Source organism: Bombyx mori, chromosome W (genome assembly GCF_030269925.1).
Source record: "Bombyx mori chromosome W, ASM3026992v2".
In the NCBI taxonomy this organism is placed as follows: domain Eukaryota; kingdom Metazoa; phylum Arthropoda; class Insecta; order Lepidoptera; family Bombycidae; genus Bombyx; species Bombyx mori.
Genome location: NC_085135.1, coordinates 2,267,910 through 2,295,666, shown reverse-complemented (window position 1 = coordinate 2,295,666; position 27,757 = coordinate 2,267,910).

The following is a 27,757-nucleotide window of genomic DNA, read 5'->3' as shown; positions in this document are numbered from 1 at the left end:
AGGTTAGGTGTAGGTGTAGGGTAGCCTAGTTAGGCTTTGCAACGAAAGAGATCGGATGACGCGGACCAAAACCAGCAGGGGGAGTTGCGGGCTCTCCACGCCCTTCACTCGCTGAAGGGTGTTCCTCCTGGAGACGCTCGGGCTCCCTCTCTTTTCCCCCTTCTTCCCTTTTTTTTTTGTTTTTCTTCGGGTCACGTCCGACCCGTTTCGGACGTAACCCATGGGTGATGGTGGGCCACTTTTGGCCTGCCTTTCGATGGAGAAGTGAGCCGGCGTTGCTTACGCATCTTCCGGCCGCTGGTCGCCATGTCCCCGGCTTCGGCTACAGGGGCACGCCCTCCAGAGGGGGGTACCGGTATACCGGCGTGGCTTCGTCGTTGTTGCTCTTTTGAGCGTCGGGCGGTGGTCTGTCGTGTTGCTCGTTGCACTCGGCGGGCCGCCGGCCAACCCGTAATCCTCACCGCGTGGGGGACGGGGGCCGCTGCCGCGAGGCACGGGGCCGCGAGGACGTAAACCTCTTTAAAAAATGCCCCAATCCTAAGCTCTGGTGCCCGGCGATGGGATGAATGGCTGGAGGGAGTCCAGTCCCAAGGGTACCAACCAGACCCCAGGGGACCGACCCCTGGTTAATAAAAAAGGAAAAATGAAACAATGACATCTGTGAGAAAAGTAATACCCCAGGAGGGTACCTCCCGCTCCGCGGGGGGAGAATCCCTCCGTGCGGTCGAGCGATCGGCCGCACGCTGCCCCACCGTTTCTGGGGGGGGCACACACTGTCACGCAGAAGGGGGCGACAGCACGGGTCGCGTAAGGGACAGGGTCCCCACCGTGCGCCTCGAGCGCTGCGAGAGCCTTATCTCGCTCTACTCGGCGCGGAGCTCCGCGAGGGGCGACGCGTCCAGTGGGCGGGAGACACCGGCGCTGTTCACCGACACGCGACAGCGGACTCGGCGGAAGCGGAAGTCGGCCCGACAGCCGGCATCCTCTGCTCCGTCTGACTCGTCCGAGGGTGAGCCTGCCAGCGCCAAATATATGGCGTTGGCGGAAGGGCCGGCGACTGCTGCGGCGTCGCCCGCCACCGGCTTCGAAAAAAGTTCCTCTTGCGGACTGGACGCTGCCTCCTCGGCGCAGTCCAGGGCCGCCTGCCGTGAGGCCCGGGAAAAATTTGAGATTGGAGTGGTTCAGCGCCTAGAGCGCTCCCTAACGGAGGTGGGTCCCTCTGACCCCCTCCGAGCTTTCGAGGTGGTCGGAAAATTAGTTTCCGCAGTCGTGGCAACATCCGGCGGTGGACTCAAGGGTGACTGCGTGCGGGCCTTAAAATCCGGAGCGGCCACCCTAGAAGAACGTCTGAGGGAAGTGGTAGACCGCACCACAACGACGGAGACGGCGGGCTTGCGGCAGGAAGTGGCCCTGCAGCACGCCCGCCTCGAGCAACTCTCGAACGAGAATGGCAAACTTCGGGCGGAGAATGGGCAGCTGCGAGTGGACATGGCCGAGTTGAGGACCATGGTTGCCGACCTCATCGAGCGGCAACGCAGCTCGGCCCCTGCCCCTCCTCCGCCCGAAGCGGAAGGCCTCAGTGAGGTGGACGAGTTGAGGCGGCAGCTCCTCATACAGGAGGCGCGCAGCTCCAAAGTGGAGCGCGCGAGACCGCCCCTCGCTCACGAGGCTAACGGAAGTACGCCTGTGCCGGCACCCCGCAGGAGTGTGCAGCCCGCTGTAAAAGCATACAGCGGGAAGAAGAAGGCTACACCCGCGCGAGCTCCCGCTGCGGCTGCACCTAAACCCGCGGCTGTAGGGGCGCCGGCACCCACGGCCCCTGCATCAAAACCGGTGTCCGTTCCTGCCCCGTCCAAGCCTGCGAAGGCGGGGCCTGGCAGGAGCCGAAACAAAAAGAAGGGGCGGACCAACGCCGCCAAACCGGCACCGACCCCCCAGCCCCGCCCACTGCCCCCAGCCCCGGCCAACATGGACGAGGCCTGGACGACGGTGGTGCGGCGCGGGCCCAAAAAGGTTGCGGCGCCTGTCGTGCCGCGCCCCAAGCCCGCCCCTACGGCCGCCGCTCCCCGTCAAGAGGGTCGAGCGGAGCCTAGGGGCCGAACTGGACGAAGGAGGCCGCGCGCCCCGCGGTCGGCTGCAGTAGTCGTGGAGCTGCTGCCGGCCGCCAAAGAACGGGGCATCACGTACCACGACGTGATGACTCAGGCGCGCGGCGGCGTAAATGTGGACGCCCTCGGCGTGGAGGGTGGCCTTAAGGTTCGGCAGACGGCCAACGGGGCCCGCCTGGTAGAATGCCCCGGCGCGAATTCCAGCGCCGCGGCAGAAAAACTGGCGGTCCGTCTGCGGGAAATCTTGCCGGACCCCGAGGTGGTGCGCATCGCGCGGCCCGTAAAGATGGCGGAGGTGAAGATTACGGGCCTCGACGAGTGCGCCACGAAAGAGGAGGTCGCCGCGGCCATCGCGTCGCAGGGCAACTGCGCCCTCGCCGACGTCAAAGTCGGGGAGCTCCGGGCGACGTACTCCGGAACCCGGACGACGTGGGCGCGTTGCCCGGTAGCAACGGCGAACCTCCTGGCCACCCCTCCACAGGGTCGGCCTTCGGACAGCCCAGGATGGCTGCGCGTGGGCTGGGTAGTGGCCCACGTGCAACTGCAGGAGAGCAGGCCGTGGCGTTGTCTTCGGTGCTTCGGCACCGGCCACGGCCTCGCCAAGTGCCCCTCGACAGTGGACCGCAGTGACCTGTGCTTCCGCTGCGGCCAACCGGGGCACAAGGCAGCCTCCTGCACCGCAGCCGCGCCGCACTGTGTCTTGTGCGACGCGGCTAAAAGGAAGGCCGACCACCGGGCCGGGGGCCCGGCGTGCAAGTCCGCCCCCTCCTCTACAAAAACGAGGAGGGGCGGAAAGAAAAAGAAGCCGGCTGCAAAAAGGGCAGCCGGTGAGTCAGTTCCCGCCGCGGCACCAGAAGAGCCGCAGGGCGGGACAGACGAGGGAGCGATGGACGTAGCCCCGTAATGGGTTGCGTCCATCGCTTCCTCCAATGTAATTTGAACCACTCCGCCAGGGCACAGGATCTCCTCGTCCACACCATGGCGGAGTGGTCAATCGATGTTGCTGTCGCCGCGGAGCCGTATTTCGTCCCCACTGACCAGGACTGCTGGATCGGGGACGTCGACGGCTCCGTGGCCATTATATTACGACAGTCCGCGGCGTTACCCCCCTTGGATATGGTGGCCAGGGGACCCGGGTACGTTGCGGCTAGGATCGACGGGACCGTCGTGATCGGGGCGTACTTTTCTCCGAACAGGAGCCTCGCCGAATTCGAACGGTTTCTGGGCGGGCTCGAGGCGCTTTTACACCGCCTCGGGTCCCGCCCTGTCATCGTCGCGGGGGACTTCAATGCCAAGTGCACGGCTTGGGGTTCCCCCCGCACGGATGCGCGAGGCGAGGCCCTTTCGGAGTGGGCGATCGCGACCAGCCTCTTTCTCATAAACAGAGGTTCGGTTGCGACTTGCGTGCGGTGGAACGGGCAGTCTCATGTGGACGTGACGTTCGCGTCCCCGTCCGTCGCATGCCGAACCCGCGGCTGGCGCGTACTCGAGGGGGCGGAGACGCTCTCGGACCACAGATACGTCCGATTCGAGCTCTCCGCCTCCTCCTTGTCGTCGTCGTCAGCCGCGGGCGCCCGCGGCGAGGAGGAGCTCCCGCAAGGTGCGCCCCGTTCGTTCCCCAGGTGGGCCTTGAAACGGATGAACAAGGAGTTGCTGATGGAGGCGGCCGCTGTTGCTGCGTGGGCGCCAAAACCCGCGCGGCTCGCGGACGTGGATGCGGAGGTCGACTGGTTCCGGGGCACCATGGCAAACATTTGTGATGCCGCCATGCCCCGGGTCGGCCCCCGAGCACCACGTGGGGGTGCGTTCTGGTGGTCGCCCGAGATCGCGAGACTCCGTGAGGAGTGCGTGAGGGCGCGCCGCCGGAGCGCACGCCACCGCCGCCGCCGTCGTCGCGACGCTGCGTTCGCGGAGACGGCGGCCCAGCTGCACGCTGACTGTCGTCAAAAGCAGACGGCGCTGCAGCTGGCCATCGGCGAGGCCAAGAAGCAGAGCATGAAGACTCTCCTGGAGTCGCTCGACGAAGATCCCTGGGGGCGCCCATACAAGATGGTTCGCAGGAAACTGCAGCCGTGGGCGCTCCCGGTGACCGAGCGGCTCCAGCCTCGGCAGCTGCGGGAGATAGTTTCCGCGCTTTTCCCGCCGGCAGCGGGGGGGGACTTTGAGCCCCCCCAGATGGACGCCACGTGGGGCACACCTCCACGTCGCCCCAGCGTTCCCGCTGCCGAGGAGCCCCCTCCCCCTATCACGGGGGCGGAGATCCATGCGGCCGTGTCCAAAATGAGAGCGAAGGACACGGCCCCCGGCCCTGACGGCGTTCACGGCCGGGTCTGGAGCTTGGCCTTCGAGGCCCTAGGGGACCGGCTCGGGGGGCTTTTCGAAGCGTGCCTCGAGTCGGGACGGTTCCCGTCGAAATGGAAGACGGGCAGACTGGTCCTTCTGCGGAAGGACGGGCGCCCCGCGGACTCACCCGCGGGCTATCGCCCCATCGTGTTGCTGGACGAAGCGGGCAAGATGCTCGAGAGAATCGTCGCCGCCCGCATCGTCCGGCACCTGACCGAGACGGGTCCCGATCTTTCGGCGGAGCAATACGGCTTCAGAGAGGGCCGCTCGACTATCGACGCAATTCTGCGCGTGCGGGCCCTCTCCGACGAAGCCGTATCCCGGGGCGGGGTGGCGATGGCGCTATCCTTAGATGTAAGGAACGCCTTCAACACCCTGCCCTGGTCGGTGATCGCGGGGGCGCTGGAGTATCACGGCGTCCCCGCATACCTCCGCCGACTGATCGGCTCCTACCTCGAGGGCAGGTCGATCCAGTGCATCGGACACGGTGGGACGATGTACCGCTTCCCCGTCGAGCGCGGTGTTCCGCAGGGGTCTGTCCTGGGCCCCCTGCTGTGGAACATCGGCTACGACTGGGTCCTGCGGGGCGTCATTCGGGGTCCCCTCCCCGGGCTGAGCGTAATATGTTACGCCGACGACACGTTGGTCGTGGCTCCGGGGAGGGACTACCGGGAGTCTGCCCGTCTGGCGTGCGCAGGCGTGGCACACGTCGTCACTAGGATCCGACGGTTGGGGCTCGAGGTGGCGCTCGATAAAACCCAGGCCCTGCTTTTTCACGAGCGCCGCCTGTGGGTGCCCACCTCGTGATCGGAGGCGTCCGCGTCGGGGTTGGGGTGACCGGTCTTCGGTACCTCGGCCTCGAACTGGATAGTCGGTGGAACTTCCGCGCTCACTTTGAGAAGTTGGGCCCTCGACTGATGGCGACGGCCGGCTCTCTGAGCCGGCTGCTTCCAAACGTCGGGGGTCCCGATCAGGTGGCGCGCCGCCTCTACATGGGGGTGGTGCGGTCGATGGCACTATACGGGGCTCCCGTATGGTGCCGCGCCCTGACCCGCAAGAACGTCGCGGCTCTGCGACGTCCGCAGCGTGCGATCGCGGTCAGGGCGATCCGAGGATACCGCACCGTCTCCTTCGAGGCGGCGTGCTTGCTCGCCGGGGCGCCACCCTGGGACCTGGAGGCGGAGGCGCTCGCTGCCGATTACAGGTGGCGTAGCGACCTCCGCTCTAGGGGGGAAGGGCGCCCCGGCGAAGGTGTAGTTCGAGCGCGGAGGCTCCACTCTCGGCGGTCCGTGCTGGAGGCGTGGTCTCGCCGCTTGGCGGACCCGTCGGCCGGCCTCCGAACCGTCGAGGCGGTCCGCCCGGTTCTCGCGGACTGGGTGGGCCGCGACCGCGGATGCCTCACCTTCCGGCTAACGCAGATGCTTACCGGCCATGGTTGTTTCGGCCGGTACTTGCACAAGATAGCCGGAAGGGAACCGACGGCGCAGTGCCACCACTGCGCGGACCGCGACGAGGAAGACACAGCGGAACACACGCTGGCGCGTTGCTCTGGATTCGACGAGCAACGCGCCGCCCTCGTCGCGGTCATAGGAGAGGACCTCTCGCTGCCGCGCGTCGTGGCTACGATGCTCGGCAGCGACGCGTCCTGGAAGGCGATGCTCGACTTCTGCGAGTCCACCATCTCGCAGAAGGAGGCGGCGGAGCGAGAGAGGGAGAGCTCTTCCCTTTCCGCACCGATCCGTCGCCGTCGAGCCGGGGGCCGGAGGCGGGAATACGCCCGTACGTCCCGGCCCCTGTAGGTGGCGGCCTCCCCCCGGTGAAGGTCAAGGGGCGACCTGAGGGGGTGAGGCCGCGCGGCGCGCTACCAGCACTCTAGCGCGCTGCCGTGGAGTGAATAGAGCGACCGCTCGACGGTGTATCGCGTCCCGACCCGGCAGGCTGGTTCTGGTCCAGCGGGGTATTCCGGGACACCAGCGGCACCGTCTGGGCGGCCCGACGGGCTGCCGTACCGAGACGGCCGACGTTTCAGAGCCTTCGATTCGCCTCGAAGGCTCCGTCGGCTGGGCGTCCTTGGGGTGAGCCGCGCTGTCTGGTTGTAGTGTTGACCGCGGTAGCCCCCCTACCTCATCCGGGTTCTGACCTCGGAGGGGATCGGACGTCGGGTGTAAGAGTGCAGGGGAGTCGTTTAGTGGGTGGGCTCTAAAATCCTTGGGCCCGCGGTCTGCTCACAACACCATGCAGATCGTTGAGTCTCACATACCCCGCGCGCCCCTTTTGCGCGGGGACCTCGTAGGAGGTTCGGCCCTCTACCCGAAAAAAAAAAAAAAAAAAAAAAAAAAAAGGTCTCCTTCGGAGGCGCTCGGGCAGTTGTTAGCAAATCCCACCCCTCTTGGCTGAGCCTTTGCTCGCCCACCTGTCCTGGTGAAACTGGAAAGGCCTTCGGGCCACCAGTAAAGTTTCAATCATAAAAAAAAAAAAAAAAAAAACAGTATCACAGTAATTTAATTTCGACAAAACTAGACTATCGATAAGCAACTTCCTAATGGGTACACTGACGTACTATCTAAACGAGTACAGAATCTTCAGTCTGTAAAAACAAGCTCTTAAGTTCTTTGTAATATGGGCCTCGAATCGCAATTCGGGATCAATTGTCAAACCCAAACTGCATGCTAACTCCACCCGATCAATTTCCTTACCAGAAACAGTCACCTTAGGATCGAGTGATAAAATCTTTGCTATCTGAGATTTACTGCCTAGTATCATGTATTTAGACTTAGAGGGGTTCAGTACTAAGGAATTCTGTTCAGACCAAGAGACAATCCTCTGCAGATCCTCATTGATAAAACTGACAGCAGAAGGGGTATCTCCAACATCAAAAGAGTGGTATAATTGTACATCGTCAGCATAAACATGATATTTACAATTCTTGAAACACTGAAACCTTCCGCCCGAGACCAAGACAATGCTCGTTCAAACTTTGGTCTTCCCCATGATCGACTATGGTGATGTGTGCTACTTTGACCTGAATGCAGATCTACTCAATAAACTTAACCGGCTTCTCAATAACTGCATTCGATTTATTTATAATCTTCGGAAATACGATCACGTATCTTCTTATCGCTCCCAACTCAAATGGCTCCCCATTCGTCAACGCCGTAGCTTGCGTGCTCTCAGTACTCTTTACTCTTTGTTGCACTCCCCAAATCCACCTGCTTATTTAACTAATTCCTTTCAATACTTAGGGTCTGACCACAGCCGAAATCTTCGTTCATCTCACAATCTTCTTCTTCGCTGTCCTCCACATAGTTCTGACTTTTTACATTCTTCATTCACAATTCAGTCTATTCTTCTATGGAATGCGCTCCCACTCAAAATAAGGTCGGCCACTACACGTGAAGCGTTTAAGACGAAGGTTCGAGAACTGTTTCTCAGAGAGTTAGCAGAGTCATCTAATTGATAATATTTGTTTATATATGTTTTTATATGTATATATTTATATATATCTATATATTTATGTATATGTATTTATTTAAGTACTATGTATTATGTATGTTATATATACACATAATATATGTTTAAGTAATATCCCCTTCACACTACACCTACCAAGCTTCATCTCTGCACTCCCCTAAGGTAGACTTAGAGAATGCCTATGGCATTAAGTCCGCCTTTATATTTTCTAGTATAAGAAGTTATAAATAAATAAATAAATAAAATGATATCTGCACTGTACAAAATAAACAACAATGGTCCCAGGACAGAACCTTGGGGAACGCCTCTAGTAATCGGCTTAGAAGTAGAGGTTAGTTTAGTTCCATCTTCTTTCCGTACCTGTACAAATTGCGTTCTACTCGAGATATAACTGCTAAACCATTGCACAGCATTATCAGAGAACCCGTAGTGAGTTAATTTTGCTAAGAGTAAGGCAGTGCTAATTGTATCAAAAGCCCGTGAGAAATCCAGCAGCGTCAGTATCGTACCCTGGCTCCAGTCCCGAGCCTCGAGAATATTACCCACAATGTCAGTAAGAGCAGCGGCCGTTCCTCGGCTTTTTCTGAAACCCGATTGAAACTCTGGAAGAATGTTATTTGATTCGATATATGCCGCTACCTGTGAGTAAACTACCTTCTCCAAGATCTTGGACAGAAAAGGCAACACACTAATAGGCCTAAGATCTTTAAAAGCTTGAGGGTGCGTGACTTTCGGAATAGGGCTAACCACAGAACATCGCCACTGAGCAGGAAATGTATTTGTATCAATGGACTTATTGATAATGCTAGTAATCGCCTCCAATGTTGAAGGCAGTGAGAGCGATATCATCTCACCGCTTATCCCGTCAGTGCCTTGAGCGTTGGATTTAATGCTGTTAATAATCCTAAGAACCGTATCCTGGTTGACAGTTTTAAGCGTAAACTTTGGAGATGTGTTAGAATACTCAAAGAATGAGTATCCTGAAACGTCAGAACTACAGACCCCGGGTACATCCAGAAAAGCTTCATTGATAGCATTAGCGTCATTAAGGTGTTCAGGCAATGCTTTCTCCTGATGTGACGGAATCACATCAGATTTCAGATTTTTCCATAACTTTTTAGGGTTTCCGAAGTTGCTATTAATATAATTGTTGTAGTAGGTCTTTTTTTCCGATGCTAAGACGCTAGCTGCCTGCTTCTTAAGGTCTAAATAATACTGCTTATGACTATGAACCTGAGTTACATGTGATCTATAGCGTGCAGCATCTCGCAATTTAAACAATAATCGGACATTATCAGTAATCCAAGGAGTGGAACGTGTTTTGAATTTCAGGGTTTTGAGCGGAGCATGGAGATCGTACAGGTACAGAATAAACATAGAAAAGGTGTAAACCATCGTGTCAACGTCATCCAGGAGGGCGATGTTCGACCAGGGTATTATATTTAGATCCTGAGTAAAGAACTCCTCCAAGATATTTTTAAATTGAAGGGAAGTTATCATTCTAGACATTGGTCTTTCCTTTCGGATCAAAGTCTCACATGTGACAAAAGCATGGTGGCCAAGCTCGGGAATATAATCAACCCCGACATCATTAACGCCAATGTCAGTACAAATAACATCCAACAAAGTACTACTACCACTCATAAAGTGTGTTGCAGTCCTTACTATTTGCGAGAGACTGAAGTGGCTTAGAAATTCATTTATTTTTTTTGTTCTAGAACAATTACAGTCCAATAGGTTTACATTAAAATCTCCGAGAAGCACTATATTGTCATAAGGAGCCATAGCACCAATACTTTCGGTCAATCCCTCTAGGAAATTTTCCAGATCAGACCAAGGGGGGCGATATGCAGTGCCTATTAATAGCTTTTTCCCGCAAAAATTCACTGTTATCCACAACTGTTCAACATCCAAATGTCCGGGGTGCTTACACACTCGAGCACTTATATCAGCTCTGAGATAAAAGGCCACCCCGCCACCACGACCACCCCTTATACTAACTGGTCGAGGAATATGCTTGAGCCTGTAGCCTGGCACACAAGGTGCACGGCCCTCCTCCCCAAACCTAAGCCAAGTCTCGTTTATAGCCATAACGTCAACAGAATGGCGAGCCATGGCCAAAAGAAATTCGTCCCGATTTGTAGACAAAGAGCCTGCATTCAATAGACCAAACACTACTTTCCGGTTACGTACCATTTATAAATTCTTCGCGATTAGGGACTTGTTTCTACTGGAATAGTAAACAGTCGTGTCGTCGGCGAATAAAGCTAAATGGGTCGGCGGCGACCGGGGAATATCGTTGACGAATAAGCTAAATAGGAGGGGTGAGAGGACAGAGCCTTGCGGGACTCCAGCTGTGAGAGATCGTGGGGAGGAGGATGTAGCGGGATTGTAGGGATTGGAGGGTGTCTATGTGTGTGCGGGCCGCGTGAGCGAACACCACACTCGCGTAAGTCATGACGGGCCTTATGCAAGTTTTGTAAAGTGTCACCTTGTTCCGAAGGGACATTTTACTCCGCTTACAGATCATGGGGTAGAGTCTACCGAGAATAAACGCGGCACGGTCACGGACTGATTTTATATGCGGGCGGAATGTCATCGATGCATCCAGGGTAACGCCCAGGTACTTGACCTTCCTGGCCCAGGGTATGGGTTGTCTAAAGAGAGTAATCGGGGGTGTGAGATTCCTCCTCCTAATCCGGGAGGAAATCCGTGTGGAGCTTCCCCTCTGAAATAGCACCGCAGTACTTTTCGCTGGGTTGATGTCTATGCGCCATTTTCGGAACCACTGTCCTAGGGCTAGGGCTGCGCTCTGAAGCTTCTTCGCGATTAGGGACTTATTTCTACTAGAATAGTAAACAGTCGTGTCGTCGGCGAATAAAGCTAAATGGGTCGGCGGCGACCGGGGAATATCGTTGACGAATAAGCTAAATAGGAGGGGTGAGAGGACAGAGCCTTGCGGGACTCCAGCTGTGAGAGGTCGTGAGGAGGAGCGGGTTCCCTCGACTCGATATCGAAAAGAGCGGTTCGACAAGAAGTCCCGTATGATGAGCACGAGACTATCCGGCACGCCCATGTTGAATAGTTTGAAAATCAAACCATTGTGCCAGACTTTGTCGAACGCTTTTGCGACGTCGAAGAAGAGAGCTCCCGTGTATAACGGTTTTGGTCGATTAAGCCCCACAAGAATGTGCTCCGTGAGGCGGTGCACCTGTTGAACGCATGAGTGATTTGTACGGAATCCGAATTGTTCATCGATGAGAATGCCCTTGGATGAGACGAAGTCTCTGAGGCGTTTGTAGAGCAGACGCTCATACAGTTTGCCTAGAGACATGAGGAGGCTAATCGGGCGGTAGCTCGTCGGATGATTTTTTGGTTTACCGGGTTTATGTATGCCGATAACGTCCGCTTCTTTCCACACCGCGGGAAAGATACAGTTCGCCATAGCGGCATTGAAAATAGATGCCAACATCACGATGAGTTGGACGGGTAGAAGTTTAATAACGCGGTTGGATATACCGTCGGAAGCGGGAGCCTTGCGAGGACGTAGGTCTTTGATCAAGTCTTTAACTTCCATCGGGGTGACGGGTGGTAACGCATCCGAGGGTGGCAAGGAGACTCTGCGTTCTACCTCACTGTCTACTAATTCTACATGAACAGGGTCCACGGATTGAGTGCTGGGCGTGCACTGGGTTTACAATGTATCGGCCTGCAGCTCTGCTTTTTCGTCATCATCGAACGCCGCGAGTCGGCCTGAGGGGCCTACGAGGGGGGGCATAGTTACTACCGTATCCGATTTAAGAGTACGAGCTAAGCGGTAGTAAGATCTTTGGGAGGGCGCGAGTCCTTCTAAGAAATCAGACCATCTGGCATCTCGGACTTCGGCGATGCGAGACTTTACGTCGCGTTGTAAGGCACGCATTCGAATACGATTTTCCGCGGTAGGATACCTGTCGTAGGCGCGTATCGAGGCGTTCTTAGCTCTAAAGAGCTCCCTAATATCGTCGGGCAACCCGAAGCGGTAAAGGAAGTCCTCCGCTACAACTTGTTTCGATGACCTATCTAATGTCGAGGTGATGTGTGACGTTAAGATGTCTATGGCTTCAACGGTATCCTGAGGAGACGGGGTAGAGTCCGAGCTAAACGGGAGCGATGGTGGATCAGATTCAGCCAGGCTAATGCCCAGTGTGTGCCAATCCACCACAGTCCTCGCGACAGGAACGGAATCGGGAGCGCGACCGAGCTTCATAACGACGGGACGGTGGTCTGAATCTAACTCTGAAACGACTTCGATCGAATGTAAGCGCAGAGTTACGTTTTTTAATAACACTATGTCGAGTATATCCGGGCGATGTGCGATATTTAGCGGGTAGTGAGTCGGGGTTAGCGGAGCGACGATATCGAAGGCGAGATCATCGACTAACGCGTCAAGCCGCCTGCCATTCGGGGTTGTGGTGTGTGAGTTCCACCTGATGTGTTTACAATTTAGGTCGCCTGCCAGAATGACAGAGCTCCCCATGCCGAGCAGCGCCTCGATATCACTGCTTAGAACGATCTTATCCGGTGGAAGATAAACGGACGCGATAACGATCGGCGCGTGTCCCGTCAGTGAGATTCGGCACACTGATGCTTCGATATTAGCGAGCGCGGGAGGATCGAGCGGGATGCAATGCAGGGCTCTTCTTTAGTAAATGACGGTACCACCACCACGAGCAGAGAGCCTGTCGTTCCTGACCATGTTATAGTTCGCGATTTTAGGGTCACGGCGCGCGGGCTTAAGTAGGGTCTCCTGCACTAAAAATATATCAATTTGATGGTCACGCAAAAAGTCAGAAACCTGATCACGTTGATTTGCGAGACCGTAAGCGTTAAAAAATCCTATCGTTACGGATAGGGGCTTTACTCTACTTATATACGCCATTGATTACCAGCGGAGTGAGGGGAGGACGTACGTATTTAATGACGCGTATACGTCGGCGTATTCTTGCACAACGGCGATAAAGTGTTGTGCAGTGGAGGCAGCGCGAATGGCGTCGCCCAAAGCGTTAACGCGCTCAAAGTTGATCGACTGAAAGAAGTCGATCGCTAAAGCGAGATTGTCGGACGCGGTCGGAGGGCAAGTCGCGGGAGAGGGACGAGTCGCGGGGGCGGGACGAGTCGCGGGGGCGGGACGAATCGCGGAGGAGGGAGTTGTAGCCGTGTTCATGTACGGCAGCGGTTTCGCCCAGGCCGAGACACTGGGCACCGGCGCCGGAACGAACGCTGGCTTAGCCTGCGACACAGAGGGTGCCGAGGCTTTGATGTCTGGGCCGGAAGCTCGGAGGCGGTTTTGGCGGGCGACGCGGCGATTTATTTTAGGGGCTCGGGGGCAACCACGGTAATTCGCGGGGTGACCCTGTGTTCGACACAGGACGCAGCTAGGCGGTTCTGTCGCGGTTTTTTGGTCGTGAGCGCAGAGGGCCGTGGCGTGATCGCCCAAACACTTAACACATCGGGGGCGCGCGTGACAGTTACGGGAAGAGTGCCCGTACAATTGACAGTTATGGCACTGGCTAGGAGTGCCTTTTTTATGGGGGGCTTCGACGGCGATACCGGAGAGCCTACAGACGGTCTGTGTGTTGAAGATTTTCTTACCCTCGGGGGTAGGCTGGAGGGTAACTAGAACCATATTATATGGCTCCCTACCGCGACCGGTGTGCATGCGGTGCACAGAATTCACTGGAAAGCCCTGTTCTAACAGATCGGCCTTGACGAGCTCTACATCTAACTCTTTAGGGATTCCGCGTATTACAACGCGGAGTTCGCGCTCCTCCTGGAGCGTATAAGTATGGAAACTTATACGTTCCTTACGGAGGTAAGAAGAGAGGGCCCTATGGTCGTCGGGTGTTTGAACCTTAATTTGAATGCCGTTCGCGAGGTTACGGGCATTCGTGAAATTTATATTTTTGGCCTTAAGGGCCAGGCAAACTCGATCCCAAGCTGCCTTCTCCTGAAGGATAACCGGGGGAGGGGTCTGGGTTTTGTTTTGTGCCACCGGACGCGGCGACGGAGTGGCACGGGCTGGGGGCGCAACGGGAGTCTGAGAGCGGGGGCGCGACGCGTTCGCGGCTTTGCTAATTTTAGCGGCCGCGGGAGCTCGGGACTCCGCGGCACGCTTCTTACCCTTCTGTACCAGGGTGAATCCATCCGTCGATGAGGCGGGGGCGAGGTCGACCTCCATGTCCGAGTCAGAGTCGGAGCACGAGGAGGCGGGTGCAGGCGACCTACGAGCAAGTGTAGGTGTTTTAGAGGGCGCGACGGAGGCCGCGGATGATCGCTCAGCTGAAACGATGGTCACAGCGGACGACGCAGCAGCTTTACTCGCCAGTATAGGCGACACGGGAGCGGCAGGCACGACAGAGGCTGCGGTGCTCAATGCAGAAGCTTTGCACGCAGGTACAGGCGACGTAGGAGCAGCGAGCGCGGCGGAGTCCTCGAGAGGGCTCGCAGTGTGATTGGCCTTGAAGGCCAGAAACTCTGAGGCGAGCTGTGGGTGGCGAAGTCGGAGGAATTCCGCGAATACTGCGTCCATGATCGCTGAGTGCCCAGGTGGGGCGGCCCCGGGTCTTGAAAACACTCGCATTGCGGCGAGGCCCCAACTTCTCGGACCTGAGCGGTTCTATTGAACACAGGTGGCAATGCGGCGCGATTACTACAGGACAAAGAAAAAGCACAACAAAACAGAAATTACAAAAAGAAACAAAACAAATAAATACTTGCAGGAAAACACTTTGTCGGCAAATGTTCCACGAACACAAAAATAACTAAAACAAAACAAATAAAAGCTTCCAGGAAAAACACTTGGTCGGCAGATGTATCACGAACACAGGCCGCGCGAACAATGGCCGGGCTAACAAAAGCCGGGCGAACAAAGACCGGGCGATCGAGTGGTCGATGAGCACGTTCGCACGTGACGGGTGCCTCTATCGGAATGATAATAATTATTGAAACTCAACACACACAACTTTCACAATGACAGGGTAAACCGACAGTTTCGTTCCACATACCGACAGACCGACTGACTGACTGACTGACTGTCAGAGGCTCACTGACTGAGACGGACGGAATGACTGTCTGACACGGAATGCCACGACTCTGTCCACGTACCGCCATTTTATACTGTGGCGTTACGGAGTCTACCCTTCATTTTGTGATATTTATCAAAACAACATTTAAAATAATAATCAAAACCACCGTCTTAATATTACTAAAAGTCGTTATCCACGACAACTAAAAGTCGTTATCCACGACATATATATATTAATATATATGTCGCATCCGGGTCAATAGTTCGGAATATCAACGATACACAAACGTCAAAGTGACAGAATGGCCGTGTCGTGGTTGACGACTTTTAGTAATATTAAGACGGTGGTTTTGATTATTATTTTAAATGATGAAATGTTGTTTTGATAAATATCACAAAATGAAGGGTAGACTCCGTAACGCCACAGTTATAAAATGGCGGTACGTGGACAGAGCCGTGGCATTCCGTGTCAGACAGTAATTCCGTCCGTCTCAGTCAGTGAGTCTCTGACAGTCAGTCAGTCAGTCAGTCGGTCTGTCGGTATGTGGAACGAAACTGCAACCAAAACAATTCGCATTGACCAAATTATTTCATCGACTAAATATTGGTGGTATAACTCGTGTCAAATATATTAATGCGTTTAAAGTCCTTCTAACATTTGAAGACATAGTTTTTTCCGAAAAATTCGCGGCATGTCTTGAAATTCAAGAACAAGGCTGGAGGATTCAAAATTCATGGGAAGTAAATATCTCTTATGGAATAGTTAAAAACATGGAAATAGGCATATCTGAGGATGACCTTAAGGAACACTTTAAGACCAGCAATAATTGCGAAATATTGGCGATTAAACGATTGAATAAACGGAACCCGGCTTCGCCAGGATGGATAGATAGTGAAACCATTCGCCTCAGTTTCAAGGGTAACTCACTTCCGGAGTATGTATATTTATTCAATACAAGGGTAAAAGTCCAAGCATATATTTTCCCCGTAACACAATGCTCAAATTGCTGGCGTTTTGGTCATAGTGCCAAATATTGTCCTTCTACAAAAATATTCTGCCCTAAATGTGGCAAACACCACCCTAATTGCGAGACCAATTCCTTCAAATATATAAATAGTAAAGGTAACCATATGGCCCTTTTTTTTTTTTTTTCGGGTAGAGGGCCGAACCTCCTACGAGGTCCCCGCGCAAAAGGGGCGCGCGGGGTATGTGAGACTCAACGGTCTGCATGGTGTTGTGAGCAGACCGCGGGCCCAAGGATTTTAGGACCCACCCACTAAACGACTCCCCTGCACTCTTACACCCGACGTCCGATCCCCTCCGAGGTCAGAACCCGGATGAGGTAGGGGGGCTACCGCGGTCAACACTACAACCAGACGGCGCGGCTCACCCCAAGGACGCCCAGCCGACGGAGCCTTCGAGGCGAATCGAAGGCTCTGAAACGTCGGCCGTCTCGGTACGGCAGCCCGTCGGGCCGCCCAGACGGTGCCGCTGGTGTCCCGGAATTCCCCGCTGGACCAGAACCAGCCTGCCGGGTCGGGACGCGATACACCGTCGACCGGTCGCTCTATTCACTCCACGGCAGCGCGCTAGAGTGCTGGTAGCGCGCCGCGCGGCCTCACCCCCTCAGGTCGCCCCTTGACCTTCACCGGGGGGAGGCCGCTACCTACAGGGGCCGGGACGTACGGGCGTATTCCCGCCTCCGGCCCCCGGCTCGACGGCAACGGATCGGTGCGGAAAGGGAAGAGCTCTCCCTCTCTCGCTCCGCCGCCTCCTTCTGCGAGATGGTGGACTCGCAGAAGTCGAACATCGCCTTCCAGGACGCGTCGCTGCTGAGCATCGTAGCCACGACGCGCGGCAGCGAGAGGACCTCTCCTATGACCGCGACGAGGGCGGCGCGTTGCTCGTCGAATCCAGAGCAACGCGCCAATGTATATTCCGCTGTGTCTTCCTCGTCGCGGTCCGTGCAGTGGTGGCACTGCGCCGTCGGTTCCCTTCCGGCTATCTTGTGCAAGTACCGGCCGAAACAACCGTGGCCGGTAAGCATCTGCGTCAGCCGGAAGGTGAGGCATCCGCGGTCGCGGCCCACCCAGTCCGCGAGAACCGGGCGGACCGCCTCGACGGTACGGAGGCCGGCCGACGGGTCCGCCAAGCGGCGAGACCACGCCTCCAGCACGGACCGCCGAGAGTGGAGTCTCCGCGCTCGAACTACTCCTTCGCCGGGGCGCCCTTCCCCCCTAGAGCGGAGGTCGCTACGCCACCTGTAATCAGCAGCGAGCGCCTCCGCCTCCAGGTCCCAGGGTGGCGCCCCGGCGAGCAAGCACGCCGCCTCGAAGGAGACGGTGCGGTATCCTCGGATCGCCCTGACCGCAATCGCGCGCTGCGGACGTATAGTGCCATCGACCGCACCACCCCCATGTAGAGGCGGCGCGCCACCTGATCGGGACCCCCGACGTTTGGAAGCAGCCGGCTCAAAGAGCCGGCCGTCGCCATCAGTCGAGGACCCAACTTCTCAAAGTGAGCGCGGAAGTTCCACCGACCGTCCAGTTCGAGGCCGAGGTACCGAAGCCCGGTCACCCCGACCCCGAGCGTCCGCCATGCCTGCCGCTCCCGCGTCGCCTATACTAGTGGGTAAAACTGCTGCGTCGTCCGCCGTGGCCGCCGCTCCCCTGGCGCGATCATCCGTGGGTTCCGTAGGGTCCAACGGACGTCCTGCATCTGCCCGTAGGTCGCCTGCTCCCGAGCCTGCTGCCTCCTCGTCCTCCGACTCTGACTCGGACATGGAGGTTGACCTCGCCCCCGCCTCATCGACGGATGGATTCACCCTGGTACAAAAAGGTAAGAAGCGCGCTGCGGAGTCCCGAGCGCCCGCGGCCGCTAAAATTAGTAAAGCCGCGAACGCGTCGCGCCCTCGCCCTCCGACTCCCGTCGCTCCCCCTGCCCGTGCCACACCGTCGCCGCGTCCAGTGGCACAAAATAAAACTCAGACCCCTCCCCCGGTAATCCTTCAAGAGAAGGCAGCTTGGGACCGAGTTTCCCTGGCCCTTGAAGCCAAAAAAAAATTAATTTTATCAGCGCCCGTAACCTCGCGAACGGGATTCAAATTAAGGTAACGACACCCGACGACCATAGGGCCCTCTCAAGCTACCTCCGAAAGGAGCGTATAAGTTTCCACACTTATACGCTTCAGGAGGAGCGTGAACTTCGCGCGGTCATACGCGGCATCCCAAAGGAATTAGATGCCGATCTCGTCAAGGCCGACCTTCTAGAACAAGGTCTGCCGGTCAATTCCGTGCACCGCATGCACACAGGACGCGGGAGGGAGCCATACAATATGGTTCTCGTCGCTCTCCAGCCTACCCCCGAGGGCAAGCAAATTTTCAACGTACGAAAAATCTGTAGGCTTTCCGGAATAACCGTCGAAACCCCCCATAAAAAAGGCACTCCGAGCCAGTGCCATAACTGTCAGTTGTACGGGCACTCTTCCCGTAATTGTCACGCGCGCTCCCGATGCGTCAAGTGTTTGGGCGATCACGCCACGAGCCTTTGCACTCGCGATCAAAAAACCGCTACGGAACCGCCTAGCTGCGTCCTGTGCCGAACACAGGGTCACCCCGCGAATTACCGTGGTTGCCCCCGAGCCCCTAAAATAAATCGCCGCGTCGCCCGCCAAAACCGCCTCCGAGCTTTCGGCCCAGACATCAAAGTCACGGCACCCTCTGTGCCGAAGGCTAAGCCTGCTTTCGTGCCGGCGTCGGTGCCCAGCGTCTCGGCTTGGGCTAAACCGTTGCCGTACACGAACACGGCTACAACTCTATCCCCCGCGACTCGTCCCACCCCCGCGATACGTCCCTCCCCCGCGACCTGCCCTCCGACCGCGTCCGACAATCTCGCTCTAGCGATCGACTTTTTTCAGTCGATCAACTTTGATCGCGTTAATGCTTTGGGCGACGCCATTCGCGCCGCCTCTACTGCACAACATTTCATCGTCATTCCGATAGAAGCACCTGACACGTGCGGACGTGCTCATCGACCACTCGATCGCCCGGTCTTTGTTCGCCCGGCTTTTGTTAGCCCGGCCATTGTTCGCGCGGCCTGTGTTCGTGATACATCTGCCGACCAAGTGTTTTTCCTGGAAGTTTTTATTTGTTTTGTTTTAGTTGTTTTTGTGTTTGTTACGTACCCTAGTTACATGCATTTTGCTAATTCGCGATTTCGCAATTAGCAACCAGTGGCGTACGTGACTACAAATTGTCGACGCAGCAACCTCATTCCATGTTCATGGAAAAGTACGCGACTGGCGTCAAGTGCTGACACTGCAGCGTCGCTATGCCGCCCGGGCCGGGGCCCGCTGGCGCCACTTCGGTACTGACATCGTCCAAGTCCACTCAATAGCATCTTAGTTTAATTAATTGTAATAATTATAATTCTTTAATAAATAAGTTAATAGAATTTTGGTTTTTTTTAAACGCTACGGCTGTAGTCTACATAATTTGTTCGTGGTACATCTGCCGACAAAGTGTTTTCCTGGAAGTATTTATTTGTTTTGTTTCTTTTTGTTATTTCTGTTTTGTTGTATTTTTTTTTCTTTGTCCTGTAGTAATCACGCCGCATCGCCACCTGTGTTCAATAGAACCGCTCAGGTCCGAGAAGTTGGGGCCAACTGTCACGCGCGCCCCCGATGTGTTAAGTGTTTGGGCGATCACGCCACGGCCCTCTGCGCTCGCGACCAAAACACCGCGACGGAACCGCCTAGCTGCGTCCTGTGTCGAACACAGGGTCAACCCGCGAATTACCGTGGTTGCCCCCGAGCCCCTAAAATAAATCGCCGCGTCGCCCGCCAAAACCGCCTCCGAGCTTCCCGCCCAGACATCAAAGCCTCGGCACCCTCTGTGTCGCAGGCTAAGCCAGCGTTCGTTCCGGCGCCGGTGCCCAGTGTCTCGGCCTGGGCGAAACCGCTGCCGTACATGAACACGGCTACAACTCCCTCCTCCGCGATTCGTCCCGTCCCCGGGACTCGTCCCGCCCCCGCGACTCGTCCCTCTCCCGCGACTTGCCCTCCGACCGCGTCCGACAATCTCGCTTTAGCGATCGACTTCTTTCAGTCGATCAACTTTTTACAATTTATCGCCGTTGTGCAGGAATACGCCGACGTATACGCGTCACTAATAACGTACGTCCTCCCCTCACTCCGCCGGTAATCAATGGCGTATATAAGTAGAGTAAAGCCCCTATCCGTAACGATAGGATTTTTTAACGCTTACGGTCTCGCAAATCAACGTGATCAGGTTTCTGACTTTTTGCGTGACCATCAAATTGATATATTTTTAGTGCAGGAGACCCTACTTAAGCCCACGCGCCGTGACCCTAAAATCACGAATTATAACATGGTCAGGAACGACAGGCTCTCTGCTCGTGGTGGTGGTACCGTCATTTACTATAGAAGAGCCCTGCATTGCGTCCCGCTCGATCCTCCCGCGCTCGCTAATATCGAAGCATCAGTGTACCGAATCTCACTGACGGGACACGCGCCGATCGTTATCGCGTCCGTTTATCTTCCACCGGATAAGATCGTTCTAAGCAGTGATATCGAGGCGCTGCTCGGCATGGGGAGCTCTGTCATTCTGGCGGGCGACCTAAATTGTAAGCACATCAGGTGGAACTCACACACCACAACCCCGAATGGCAGGCGGCTTGACGCGTTAGTCGATGATCTCGCCTTCGATATCGTCGCTCCGCTAACCCCGACTCACTACCCGCTAAATATCGCGCATCGCCCGGATATACTCGACATAGCGTTATTAAAAAACGTAACTCTGCGCTTACACTCGATCGAAGTAGTTTCAGAGTTAGATTCAGACCACCGTCCCGTCGTTATGAAGCTCGGTCGCGCTCCCGATTCCGTTCCCGTCACGAGGACTGTGGTGGATTAGCACACGCTGGGCATCAGTCTGGCTGAATCTGATCCACCATCGCTCCCGTTTAGCCCGGACTCTACCCCGTCTCCTCAGGATACCGCTGAAGCCATAGACATCTTAACGTCACACATCACCTCGTCATTAGATAGATCATCGAAACAAGTTGTAGCGGAGGACTTCCTTCACTGCTTCAAATTGTCCGACGATATTAGGGAACTCCTTAGAGCTAAGAACGCCTCGATACGCACCTACGACAGGTATCCTACCGCGGAAAATCGAATTCAAATGCGTGCCCTACAACGCGACGTAAAGTCTCGCATCGCCGAAGTCCGAGATGCCAGATGGTCTGATTTCTTAGAAGGACTCGCGCCCTCCCAAAGGTCGAGCTACCGCTTAGCTCGTACTCTCAAATCGGATACGGTAGTAACTATGCCCCCCCTCGTAGGCCCCTCAGGCCGACTCGCGGCGTTCGATGATGACGAAAAAGCAGAGCTGCTGGCCGATACATTGCAAACCCAGTGCACGCCCAGCACTCAATCCGTGGACCCTGTTCATGTAGAATTAGTAGACAGTGAGGTAGAACGCAGAGCCTCCTTGCCACCATCGGATGCGTTACCACCCGTCACCCCGATAGAAGTTAAAGACTTGATCAAAGACCTACGTCCTCGCAAGGCTCCCGGTTCCGACGGTATATCTAACCGCGTTATCAAACTTCTACCCGTCCAACTCATCGTGATGTTGGCATCTATTTTCAATGCCGCTATGGCGAACTGTATCTTTCCCGCGGTGTGGAAAGAAGCGGACGTTATCGGCATACATAAACCCGGTAAACCAAAAAATCATCCGACGAGCTACCGCCCGATTAGCCTCCTCATGTCTCTAGGCAAACTGTATGAGCGTCTGCTCTACAAACGCCTCAGAGACTTCGTCTCATCCAAGGGCATTCTCATCGATGAACAATTCGGATTCCGTACAAATCACTCATGCGTTCAACAGGTGCACCGCCTCACGGAGCACATTCTTGTGGGGCTTAATCGACCAAAACCGTTATACACGGGAGCTCTCTTCTTCGACGTCGCAAAAGCGTTCGACAAAGTCTGGCACAATGGTTTGATTTTCAAACTATTCAACATGGGCGTGCCGGATAGTCTCGTGCTCATCATACGGGACTTCTTGTCGAACCGCTCTTTTCGATATCGAGTCGAGGGAACCCGCTCCTCCCCACGACCTCTCACAGCTGGAGTCCCGCAAGGCTCTGTCCTCTCACCCCTCCTATTTAGCATATTCGTCAACGATATTCCCCGGTCGCCGCCGACCCATTTAGCTTTATTCGCCGACGACACGACTGTTTACTATTCTAGTAGAAATAAGTCCCTAATCGCGAAGAAGCTTCAGAGCGCAGCCCTAGCCCTAGGACAGTGGTTCCGAAAATGGCGCATAGACATCAACCCAGCGAAAAGTACTGCGGTGCTATTTCAGAGGGGAAGCTCCACACGGATTTCCTCCCGTATTAGGAGGAGGAATCTCACACCCCCGATTACTCTCTTTAGACAACTCATACCCTGGGCCAGGAAGGTCAAGTACCTGGGCGTTACCCTGGATGCATCGATGACATTCCGCCCGCATATAAAATCAGTCCGTGACCGTGCCGCGTTTATTCTCGGTAGACTCTACCCCATGATCTGTAAGCGGAGTAAAATGTCCCTTCGGAACAAGGTGACACTTTACAAAACTTGCATAAGGCCCGTCATGACTTACGCGAACGTGGTGTTCGCTCACGCGGCCCGCACACTCATAGACACCCTCCAATCCCTACAATCCCGCTTTTGCAGGTTAGCTGTCGGGGCTCCGTGGTTCGTGAGGAACGTTGACCTACACGACGACCTGGGCCTCGAATCAATTCGGAAATACATGAAGTCAGCGTCGGAACGATACTTCGATAAGGCTATGCGTCATGATAACCGCCTTATCGTTGCCGCCGCTGACTACTCCCCGAATCCTGATCATGCAGGAGCCAGTCACCGTCGACGCCCTAGACACGTCCTTACGGATCCATCAGATCCAATAACCTTTGTATTAGATGCCTTCAGCTCTAATACTAGGAGCAGGCTTAGGGACCCCGGTAACCGTACTCGTCGAACTCGACAAAGAGGTCGACGTGCAACCTAACCCATGCATCAGCCCGCTGAGTTTCTCGCCGGATCCAGCCTCGGCAGCTGCGGGAAATAGTTTCCGCGCTTTTCCCGCCGGCAGCGGGGGGGGACTTTGAGCCCCCCCAGATGGACGCCACGTGGGGCACGCCTCCGCGTCGCCCCAGCGTTCCCGCTGCCGAGGAGCCCCCTCCCCTTATCACGGGGGCGGAGATCCATGCGGCCGTGTCCAGAATCAGAGCGAAGGACGCGGCCCCCGGCCCTGACGGCGTTCACGGTCGGGTCTGGAGCTTGGCCTTCGAGGCCCTAGGGGACCGGCTCGGGGGGCTTTACGAAGCGTGCCTCGAGTCGGGACGGTTCCCGTCGAAATGGAAGACGGGCAGACTGGTCCTTCTGCGGAAGGACGGGCGCCTCGCGGACTCACCCGCGGGCTATCGCCCCATCGTGTTGCTGGACGAGGTGGCAAGATGCTCAAGAGGATCGTCGCGGCCCGCATCGTCCGGCACCTGACCGAGACGGGTCCTGATCTTTCGGCGGAGCAATACGGCTTCAGAGAGGGCCGCTCGATTATCGACGCAATTCTGCGCGTGCGGGCCCTCTCCGACGAAGCCGTATCCCGGGGCGGGGTGGCGATGGCGTTATCCTTAGATGTAAGGAACGCCTTCAACACCCTGCCCTGGTCGGTGATCGCGGGGGCGCTGGAGTATCACGGCGTCCCCGCATACCTCCGCCGACTGATCGGCTCCTACCTCGAGGGCAGGTCGATCCAGTGCATCGGACACGGTGGGGCGATGTACCGCTTTTCGGTTGAGCGCGGTGTTCCGCAGGGGTCTGTCCTGGGCCCCCTGCTGTGGAACATCGGCTACGACTGGGTCCTGCGGGGCGTCATTCGGGGTCCCCTCCCCGGGCTGAGCGTAATTTGTTACGCCGACGACACGTTGGTCGTGGCTCCGGGGACGGACTACCGGGAGTCTGCCCGTCTGGCGTGCGCAGGCGTGGCACACGTCGTCACTAGGATCCGACAGTTGGGGCTCGAGGTGGCGCTCGACAAAACCCAGGCCCTGCTGTTTCACGGGCCGGGACGAGCGCCGCCTCTGGGTGCCCACCTCGTGATCGGAGGCGTCCGCGTCGGGGTCGGGGTGACGGTCTTCGGTACCTCGGCCTCGAACTGGATGGTCGGTGGAACTTCCGCGCTCACTTTGAGAAGTTGGGCCCTCGATGATGGCGACGGCCGGCTCTTTGAGCCGGCTGCTTCCAAACGTCGGGGGTCCCGATCAGGTGGCGCGCCGCCTCTACATGGGGGTGGTGCGGTCGATGGCACTATACGGGGCTCCCGTATGGTGCCACGCCCTGACCCGCAAGAACGTCGCGGCGCTGCGACGTCCGCAGCGCGCGATCGCGGTCAGGGCGATCCGAGGATACCGCACCGTCTCCTTCGAGGCGGCGTGCTTGCTCGCCGGGGCGCCACCCTGGGACCTGGAGGCGGAGGCGCTCGCTGCCGATTACAGGTGGCGTAGCGACCTCCGCTCTAGGGGGGAAGGGCGCCCCGGCGAAGGAGTAGTTCGAGCGCGGAGGCTCCACTCTCGGCGGTCGAAGAGGGCGATCGGGGGGGTGATATTTCTCCTCCTAATGTGGGAGGAAATAAGCGGTGAGTTTCCCCTTTGAAATAACACTGCTGTGCTTTTCGCTGGGTTGATGTCTATGCGCCATTTTCTGAACGAGGGTTAACGCTGCGCTCTGGAGCTTACTCGCGATTAGGGACTTTTTTCTACTTGAGTGGTAAACGGTTGTGTCGTCAGCAAATAAGGCTAGCTGGGTCGGCGACGACCGGGGAATATCGTTGACGAATAAGCTAAATAGGAGGGGTGAGAGGACAGAGCCTTGCGGGACTCCAGCTGTGAGAGGTCGTGGGGAGGAGCGGGTTCCCTCGACTCGATATCGAAAAGAGCGGTTCGACAAGAAGTCCCGTATGATGAGCACGAGACTATCCGGCACGCCCATGTTGAATAGTTTGAAAATCAAACCATTGTGCCAGACTTTGTCGAACGCTTTTGCGACGTCGAAGAAGAGAGCTCCCGTGTATAACGGTTTTGGTCGATTAAGCCCCACAAGAATGTGCTCCGTGAGGCGGTGCACCTGTTGAACGCATGAGTGATTTGTACGGAATCCGAATTGTTCATCGATGAGAATGCCCTTGGATGAGACGAAGTCTTTTTTTTTTTTTATGATTTGTAGTGTGCAGCTGGCCTAACCTTATATTTGTAACGGCACACACTACATTATAAGAGTATTACACGAATTGTCGACTTGAACAGTTCTCTTTTATTTTCACCTACAACACTCCAATACATGGCGGCCCTTAGCCAGCAGTTAAAATTTTGCAACATACATAAATTACGAGAGTAGCTGAATAAAATATGAAGAAATATAATTATGAAGAATAGCCAGAAGAATAGAAGTTTGTGAAGACAAGAAATAAGAGGAAAGAAGATTTTCAAATTACCGAAAATGAAAAAAAAGAAGAAAAAAAGAAACCCTCACAGAAGATTGTTTTGGATGAAGCGATGAGAACAATAGAAGAAGACAGAAAAGGGTGTTGCTGCCGGGAGCCGGGAGAATGCTCAAGCCTTATGATAAGAGGATATGCAGGGCGCCGGGAGATAAATTGTACGGGTCCGAGGTGGAGCAGCTAGGAGTCAGTTCGAGTCCAATGCTGAGGAGTTAATTCACCCATGCTACGTAAGACGTCATGAACTACTTATACGTTGACAGTAAATACGTGCTTACTGCTATGTAAGTTTTTGCTCTGATATTGTAATTTTTTTTTACGTTATTTTAATGTTCTGTATTATATTTTATTATTAAGTTCATGCGGAATTACTTTATATTTAGTTTAAGGAAATTATGTCAGAATGATAGAATATTCGAATTGTGGTACAAAAATGTCAGACTCATTTGATATCAAAACTGCAATTTCCCTGTTGCCGGTAATGAGTGGCAATATTCAGTTTAAGGAAATCTATGTCTTTCCATCCACAAGAGCAGGTTATGCAATTTAGAGCTAACCAAAATGTTAAACGCGGAAACTACAGAGGTTTCCGAGGCCGAGGAGATAGCCATTTTTATAACAATAAGACAAATTTTATAATCGTAACTATAATTGTTATGAAAATAGTACAGTTCAACGAACTTCACATATCGTAAATCGAGGTAAACACTCAGGCGATCAACGCCAGCGTCAGCATTTTCGCGGACGGCCGATGAATAATCAGCGTGTACAGTATAATACGCAAGAGTCCAATGTCCAAGACAACTTGCGCAACGATAACGCAAATAATTATGACAACTTAGAGTTTTTTCGTACCTAAACAGTGCACTCATTCGATTTTTAGTTATAGTAATTTTTGTGTAATTAAGTGTCAACTTAAAAATAGTAATATCGATCTTAATTTATTAATCGATAGTGCAGCTAGTTTAGTAGAATTTATTGAATTTAGTACAACAGTATAAGATAGTTAAAGAAGAAATTAGTGGTAATTTAGAGTCGATGGGATATATTTATTTAAATATTATAATTAATCATGTGAATTTTGCTCAACGCAGTTGCAGATGCATTGAGCCGGATACCTATTACATCGAACAGCTTAAAGGAAATGCAACAGCATGTAGTATCGTTCATGACAAGAGCACAGGCTCGTAGGTTACGAATTGACTGTGACAATAATAACATGACTACGGAGGTATCCTCTACTCCAAGGCCTGATCAACCTAAAGTAGTGGAAATCCTCAAACGACCAATTGATGCTATTTTGTAATAAAAATACATTAAAACAGATAAAAAAATTCAAACATTTTACTAGTGATAATGGTAACTGCAAATTCGTGCTTGAAAAATCAGCAATTTTTATAACTTCTCAATCGTTGTCTACCGTAAGTGTGTTAATGAGAGAATTATAACGTTTTTGCAAGCAAATCAAAATAAACATGCTCATAATAATTAAAAGCAAGCGCTATGAACGACTTGTAAACAATTTTGTAAAGGAAATAAGCCATTTGAAAGATTTTCCCAAGTTACTTGTTATTAAAGATGTGACAAGAATTACTGACAAAGACAAAGACTGTGATCCTAAATGACTTCCACCTGTTACCCACGAGTGGCCACGCGGGGGTAAACAGAATGTTAAATAATATTAGGAAGTATTATTATTGGCCAGGAATGACCAATGAAGTATCAGAATACGTATCGTACGGTTATCACATCCACGGCATCCACTGCTTTTGAGAGAGTTAGTTTAGATTTAATGGGGTCATTAGATGTAGATAATTTTAAAGGATAATAAAGCATATAGATAATAAAGCATAAAGATAATAAAGCATTCATAAAAATAATACAAAGAAGTTTGTAACTTAAAATATTGTTTTATTGGCTTTTTGTTAGTAAAGTATGAAATTTAATAATATTTTGTGTAATTTAGTTTAAGTAAAAAAAAAAAGGAATTATATAATAATATTTTTTTTTAAAAGAGGGGAGGTGTAGTGTGCAGCTTGCCTAACCTTATATTTGTAACTGCACACACTAAATTATAAGAGTATTACACGAATTGTCGACTTGAACAGTTCTCTTTTATTTTCACCTACAACACTCCAATACAGATTGAAAGTTTACCGGTGGCCCGAAGGCCTTTCCAGTTTCACTAGGA